This window comes from Chlorocebus sabaeus, chromosome 6, assembly GCF_047675955.1.
Source record: "Chlorocebus sabaeus isolate Y175 chromosome 6, mChlSab1.0.hap1, whole genome shotgun sequence".
NCBI lineage: Eukaryota > Metazoa > Chordata > Mammalia > Primates > Cercopithecidae > Chlorocebus > Chlorocebus sabaeus.
In genome coordinates, this window is record NC_132909.1 from 20,004,554 (window position 1) to 20,012,311 (window position 7,758).

Below are 7,758 nucleotides of genomic sequence, written 5' to 3' on the forward strand. Positions count from 1 at the left end.
AGAGTAATGAGTTAATAATGGGCAGAAACAGTTCTTAAGCACTTACGAGGAGCCAGGCACCTGGACAAGTGCTTTACTTGCATTTTGTCGCTGCATATACAACCCTGTGGTATAATATCATTAATATCCGTTTTACAGATAAAGAAACTGAGATTCAGAGGGTGAAATAGCTGGCAGAAAGAAGGTAATGAGTTTTGAACGCTGGTCTATCTGAGCCCGGTAACCTGATACTGTTTGATCTTAAATTTTAAAATACGTTTTTACAAAGTAATTAGTCAAAATATTAGAAACAATCACCAGACATCTTCTTTTTAAATTTTATTTTATTTTATTTGTACTTATTTATTTATCTTGAGATGGAGTTTCCCTCTTGTTGCCCAGTCTGGAGTGCAATAGCTCGATCTCAGCTCACTGCAACTTCTGCCTCCCGGGTTCGAGAGATTCTCCTGCCTCAGCCTCCTGAGTAGCTGGAATTACAGGCGCCCACCACCACGCCCGGATAATTTTTTGTATTTTTAGTAGAGATAGCGTTTCACCATGTTGGCCCGGCTGGTATCGAACTCCTGACCTCGGGTGATCCACCCGCGTTGGCCTCCCAGAGTGCTGGGATTATAGGCATGAGCCACCGCACCGGTCTTTTTCTTTCATTTTTAGAGAGGGTTTTGCCGTGTTGGCCAGGCTGGTCTCGAACTCCTGGGCTCAAGCTATACTCCCGCCTCGACCTCCCAAAGTGCTGGGATTGCAGGTGTGAGCAAAGGCGCCCCGCCAGACAGCTCTCCTCCTGGATCTTAGTCACTGGACTCTAGCCTTCATGCTGTTCCTGAACTCTATCAGGTGCGCTCTCACCTCAGTCTTTGCATTGGCTGTTCCTCTGTCGGGAACATACTCTTCCCCCAGGTATCCTTATCTCTCCCTTCCTCCCTTTTTTCAGGGCTTTACACAGATGTCACTTTCTCTGTGGAATAATTCCCTCGCCCACCCTAAGGAAAGCAGCAAACATCCCTCTCACATACTACCAAACCCTGTCTGCTTTTTTCTTATTTCTCGTTGCTAATTGTAGTTATTGCCTATTGGTGGTCTCCTCTGCTGGAATGTCAGCCCCGTGACAACACGGATTTCTGTCTTTGTTCACTGCTGCATTCCCAGAGCCCTGGCACCGTTGACATTTAGATGCTCAGTAAACACTGGTGGAAGGGATGTTTGAATGAGTGGTAATTCCACCCCTTCAGAGATATCAGAGATACTCTTAAATGTCTGGTGCTTCTCCTCTGCCCCAGAACAGCCACATAGTAGGCATTTAATTAATTTCTATTAATGTCTGTGGCAACAATGAATGAATGATTGAATGATGAGTTAATGAATGAATGATTGAATGAGTTAATTTTTCTTTATGTTTACCTACCCTTTTTCTTTTTATTTGTTCATTCTTTTTCTCTCTCTCTCTCTCTTTTTTTTTTTTTTTTTTTTTTTTAGGTAGGGGTTTTATTCTGTCACCCAGGCGGGGTTGCAGTCTGAAACTCATGGGCTCAAGTGATCCTTCCACCCCAGCCTCTCAAGTAGCTGGGACTACAGGCATATGCCACCACACTGGCTAATTTATTTTCCCCCTCCTCTCCCGGTCCCTCCCCTCCCCTTCCCGTCCCTCCCCTCCCCTTCCCTTCCCTTCCCTTCTTTCAGAATCAGAATCTCACTTTGTCACCCAGGCTGGAGTGCAGTAGCATGATCTTGGCTCACTGCAACCTCCGCCTCTGGGGTTCAAGCAACTCCTGGGTGCCTGCCACCATGCTCAGCTAATTTTTGTATTTTTAGTAGAGACGGGGCTTTCCCATGTTGACCAGAATGGTCTCGAACTCCTGACCTCAAGTGATTTGTCCACCTTGGCCTCCCAAAGTGTTGGATTACAGGCATGAGCCACTGCATCCAGCTTGGCTAATTTCCTTAATTTTTAGTAGAGGCGGGGTCTCGTTGTGTTGCCCAGGCTGGTCTTGAACTCCTGGCCTCAAACAGTCCTCTCACCTTGGCCTCCCAAAGTGTTGGGATTGCAGGTGTGAGCCACCATGCCTGACCCCTTTTCTCTTTTAACAGAATTGGAAACATACATTTGTAAAGAATGTTGTGTCTTTTATTTAATTAATTAATTTTTTTTTTTTTTTTGAGGCAGAGTTTTGCTCTCCTTGCCCAGGCTGGAGTACAATGGCATGATCTCAGCTCACTGCAACCTCCTCCTCTCAGGTACAAGCGATTCTCCCTCCTCAGCCTCCCGAGTAGCTGAGATTACAGGCATGTGCCACCACGTCCAGCTAATTTTGTATTTTCAGTAGAGACGGGGGTTTCTCCATGTTGGTCAGCCTGGTCTCGAACTCCTGACCTCAGGTGATCCGCCCCCCTCGGCCTCCCAAAGTGCTGGAATTTCATGTGTGAGCCACTGCGCCTAGCCTAGAATGTTGTGTCTTTTAAAACACAAGATTGTAAGTATCACCAGTGTCTTTCCATGTCATTAAATATTCTTCAAGAAGATTAGTTTTAATGACTGCGTAAGATGCCATCCTATCAATGAACTTGAATTTGTTTAATCACTGTCCTTTTGAACATCTATGCTGTAGTACCTTGCCATTATAAATAACCATCCTCCCTGTCATGCAACATCCAAGCAGCTAAATATTTGTGCCCGTCTCTATTTCCTTGTGCCTGTCTCTAATTATTGTTCCTACTGCAAATGAAACTTCTGGGTCAAGGAGAAGGTATATCTTTAAGAATTAAGAATAGCAACTGGCTGGGTGCGGTGGCTCCCGCCTGGAATCCCAGCACTTTGGGAGACGGAGGCAGGCGGATCACTTGAGGTCAGGATTTCGAGATCATCCTGGCCAACCTGGTGAAACCCCCGTCTCTACTAAAAATACAAAAATTAGCTGGATGTGGTGGCACACATCTGTAATCCCAGCTACTCAGGAGGCTGAGGCAGGAGAATCGCTTAAACTTGGGAGTCAGAGGGTACAGTGAGCCAAGGCGGCAGAGGTGGCATCACTGCACTCCAACCTGGGTGACAGAGTGAGTGAGACTCTTTCAAAAAAAAAATGATAACAGTTCCCATGTTTCAAGCATTTCTGTGCATGAGGAGGCATGGTGCTAAGCCCTGTAATTGTAACAACTAAAGCTGTGAATATTCATCCCTTTTCCAGAGGAGGAAACTGAGGCTTAGAGGAGTAACTTCACTTGCTCAAACTCAAGGACCAAGGGGGCAAACCCAGCTTTGACTCCCGGGCACTGTTCTCATTGACTGCCCTCTGCTGCCTCCTCATGGCCTGGGACACACATTGCCAAATTGTGCTATAGGGATCCAACTCACACTCCCAGCAGCCTTCAGAGAAAACATGCCCTTTAAAGAATCCTTGTCAGCACTGGGTGCCAGGCGCAGTGGCTCACGCCTGTAATCCCAGCACTTTGGGAGGCCGAGGCGGCCGAATCACGAGGTCAAGAGATAGAGACCATCCTGGTCAACTTGGTGAAACCCTGTCTCTACTAAAAATACAAAAATTAGCTAGGCGTGGTGGCAGGCGTCTGTAATCCCAGCTACTCAGGAGCCTGAGGCAGGAGAATTGCAGGAACCCGGAGGTGGAGGTTGCAGTGAGCCAAGATCGCACCACTGCACTCCAGCCTGGCGACAGAGCAAGAGCGCATCTCAAAAAAAAAAAAAAAAAAAAAAAAGAAGAATCATTGTCAGCATTAAACATTCTTGTTTTTGTACTCTTTTGAAATGCTTGTGTCTTAAAAACAAACAAACAAAAAAAACAAGACCAGGAGCTGAGATGACAACATCTTGTTCTGGTCATAGTGACAGGAGGAGGGGCAGGTGAAGCCTTTGCCTCTTTAATGCCCTGCACAAACTTCAGAGCTTTAGGTTCTAGAACTCATTTTTGGGGAAGTCCCCTTGTAACTTAGTTGGGGATTGCAGTCAGTAGTCAGACCCCTGGAACAATCCCAGGGACAGATCCACCCCAAGGGCTTACTCAGGGTGAGCAATCAGGCCCTGCTACTCCAGGACCCTGGGAGAGGAAAATCAGACTCCAAAAAGCCCCCCTGCAGAAGGCTTCCCAGTGAGGGTGTTGAGGAGGTGACCTTGAGGGATGGAAAAAGGTGAGGAGGGTGAAGAGGATTTGGCTTCATAAAAATGATACATTTCAGTACATCAAGGAAAAAGATACGTTGCAACATATGAATGGCAAGCAAAGTTTTCTGTCCTTCATATGTAAAGAGCATCTGCAGATCAATAACAGAAAAAGGTGAGCATACAACAGAAAAAAATAGGCAAAGGACCTAAAATAAATAAATAAATAACACAGACAGTGAATACAAAAAATTGAGTTGGTGAACAAATAATTAATGAAATAAATATTAAACTGAGATTTGCTTTTGGTCTCTCAGAAAAATGTTTTAAAATATATATTATATAATTAATGCTGATGAGAGTACACGCTATCAGCACTCTAATACCCCACTGTGGACTGGATCTGGGCAGCTTTTTGGTGATATCTATCAAGAGACTGGGTGACAGAGTGATACCCTGTCTCAAAAAAATATATATATTTTTCAATAGAATTATGTTTAAAATGTTTTTAAAATGCAGTAGAATAAAATTTGGATTTTAGTTAATAATATATCAATATTGGTTTATCAATTTTAACAAACAACCATACTAATGTAAGTTTTTGGTTTTTTTTTTTTTTTGAGAGAGTCTGGCTCTGTCACCAGGCTGCAGTGCAGTGGTGCAATCTCGGCTCACTGCAACCTCTGCCTCCCAGATTCAAGCAATTCTTCTGCTTCAGCCTCCAGAGTAGTGGGGATTACAGGCGCACACCACCATGCCTGGTTAATTTCTTTTTGTATTTTTAGTAGAGATGGGGTTTTACCATGTTGGCCAGGCTGCTCTCGAACTTGTAACTTCAGGTGATCTGCCCTCCTCAGCCTCCCAAAGTGCTGGGATTACAGGAGTGAGCCACTGCGCCTGGCCAACATTCTATTTTATTTTATTATTATTTATTTATTTATTTATTTTTGAGATGCAGTCTTGCTCTGTCGCCCAGGCTGGAGTGCAGTGGCCGGATCTCAGCTCACTGCAAGCTCCGCCTCCTGGGTTTACCCCATTCTCCTGCCTCAGCCTCCAGAGTAGCTGGGACTACAGGCGCCCGCCACCTCGCCCAGCTAGTTTTTTTTATTTTTTAGTAGAGACGGGGTTTCACCGTGTTAGCCAGGATGGTCTCGATCTCCTGACCTTGTGATCTGCCCATCTCGGCCTCCCAAAGTGCTGGGATTACAGGCGTGAGCCACCGTGCCCGGCCTATTATTATTTTTTTATTTAGCTAGCTAGCTAGCAAGGACGGGGAGAGTGTCTCACTTTGTTGTCCAGGCTGATCTTGAACTTCTGGCCTCAAGCGATCCTCCTGCCTTGGCCTCCTAAAGTGCTGAGATTTCAGCCCTCTTTTTTAAAATTAACAGATAAAAGTGTATGTATTTAACGTGTACAACACGATGTTTGAAGTATATATACATTTTGGGATGACTAACTCTAGCTAATTAACATATGCATTACCTCACGTAACTATCATTTTTGTGTCTGCTTTATCCTTTTTTGCATGGTTTGAGTTTATATATTTTTAGCAATGAGTGTGTTGCTTTCTTACCTGAAATAAAATAAAACTATTACCATTTTTAAAATTTGCTGAAAAGAAGCACCGAAGATCCGGAGGGAGGAAGGGGCTAGGAGGAAGGACTCCTGTCCTAGGAGGGAACCCATATAACAGAAACCCCTGCAAAAAACCTCCAAGAGCATCCTGTCTCTTTGGCTGTGTGTGTGGGATCCAGGAGAAACTGAGTTTCCTCCTCGACTTTTTGCCCGCTCCACAGGCTCTGTCCTCATCTCCCTCCATGTCCCCCTTGCTCAATCTTAGGGTGGCCAAATTTAGCCAATAAAAATATAAGATGCAGGCCGGGCATGGTGGCTCACGCCTGGAATCCCAGCACTTTGGGAGGCAGGAGGATCACCTGAGCCCAGGAGTTCAAGCCCAGCCTGGGAAACATAGCGAGACCCGCCCCCTACCCTCGCCCCCCAACCGCTGTCTCTACAAGAAAAAAAAAAAGAAAAAAGAAAATTAGCTGGGCATGGTGGCACTCACCTGTGGTCCCAGTTACTTGGGAGGCTGAGGGAGGATGATTGCTTGAGCCCTGGACGTTGAGGCTGCAGTGAGCTGTAATTGCACTACTGCACTCCAGCCTGGGCAACAGAGCAAGATCCTGTCTCAAAAAATAAAATAAAAATAGGCCAGGTGCACTGGGTCACGCCTGAAATTCCAGCATTTTGGAAGACTGAGGCAGGTGTATTACCTGAGGTCAGGAGTTCAAGACCAGCCTGGCCAACATGGTGAAACCCCGTCTCTACTAAAAATACAAAAATTAGCCAGGTGTGGTGGTGGGTGTCTGTAATCCCAGCTACTCAGGAGCCTGAGGCAGGAGAATCACTGGAACCCGGGAGGTAGAGGTTGCAGTGAGCCAAAATTGCGCCACTGCACTCCAGCCTGGACAACAAGAGCCAAACACTCCATCTCAAAAAATAAGAATAAATGAAGAACTCATTCAGGTGCTGGGAGGGTGGTGCGCCCCAACTCCATGGGGACAGAAGCTGCTATGCTTACCCTGTGTATCTCTTCATTTAAATATCCTTAGTCGTAAACCTTAAATGTAGCTGTTTCCCTGAGTTCTGTGAGCTGCTCTAGCAAATAAATCGAACCCCAAGAGGGGGTTGTGGAGACCCTAACTTGAAGCTGGCCAGTCAGAAGTTCCCCGGAGACCCAGACATGTGACTGGGGGGAAGGAGGGAGCAGTCTGTGGGCCTGAGCCCTCAGCCTGTGGGATCTGAGGCCATCTTTGGGTAGATGGTGTCAGAATTGAGTTGGAGGACACCCAGCCGGTGTCTGCTGCTTGGTCTGTGGAGGTACCCGCCCCCTGCATTTGATCACATTCTTTGTTGATGACTGTTGTTGTGGTGTTTTGTTTTGTTGTTTGAGACAGAGTCTTGCTTTGTTGCCCAGGCTGGAGTACAGTGGCATGATCTCGGCTCACTGCAACCCCCGCTTCCCGGGTTCAAGTCATTCTTCTGCCTCAGCCTCCCGAGTACCTGGGATTACAGGTGCCCGCCACCACGCCTGGCTAATTTTTGTATTTTTAGTAGAGAGGGGTTTCACCACGTTGGCCAGGCTGGTCTCCAACTCCTGGCCTCAAGTGATCTGCCTGCCTCAGCCTTCCAAAGTGCTGGGATTACAGGCATGAGCCACCGCGCCTGGCTGTTGTGGTGTGAGAGCAGAGAAAAAATAGTTTCAAAGGTTTTCCCTTCATAGGGGGTGCATGTTTCTTTCATGGCTCTCAGTTGCTGTCAACAGAAACCACTTCTGGCTGATTTGAGCAACAAAGGAGTGTAATAAATAAATACTTATTGATGAATGAATCCAGAGCCCCACGGATCCCCCAGTTTTCCCATGGGCTCTCCCTGTGGCCCTGCTTCCCTTTCTGGGACCACCCGCTACCTCCCAACCCCAGCCTGCAGTGCAGGCATCTGTGCAGCCTTTGAAAGCCTTGTGACCGGGGACGTGGTGGCTTACACCTGTAATCCCAGCACTTTGGGAGGTCAAGGCTGGCTGATTGCTTGAGCCCAGGAGTTGGAAGCCAGCCTGGGCACCATAACAAGACCCCATCTCTACAAAAAATACA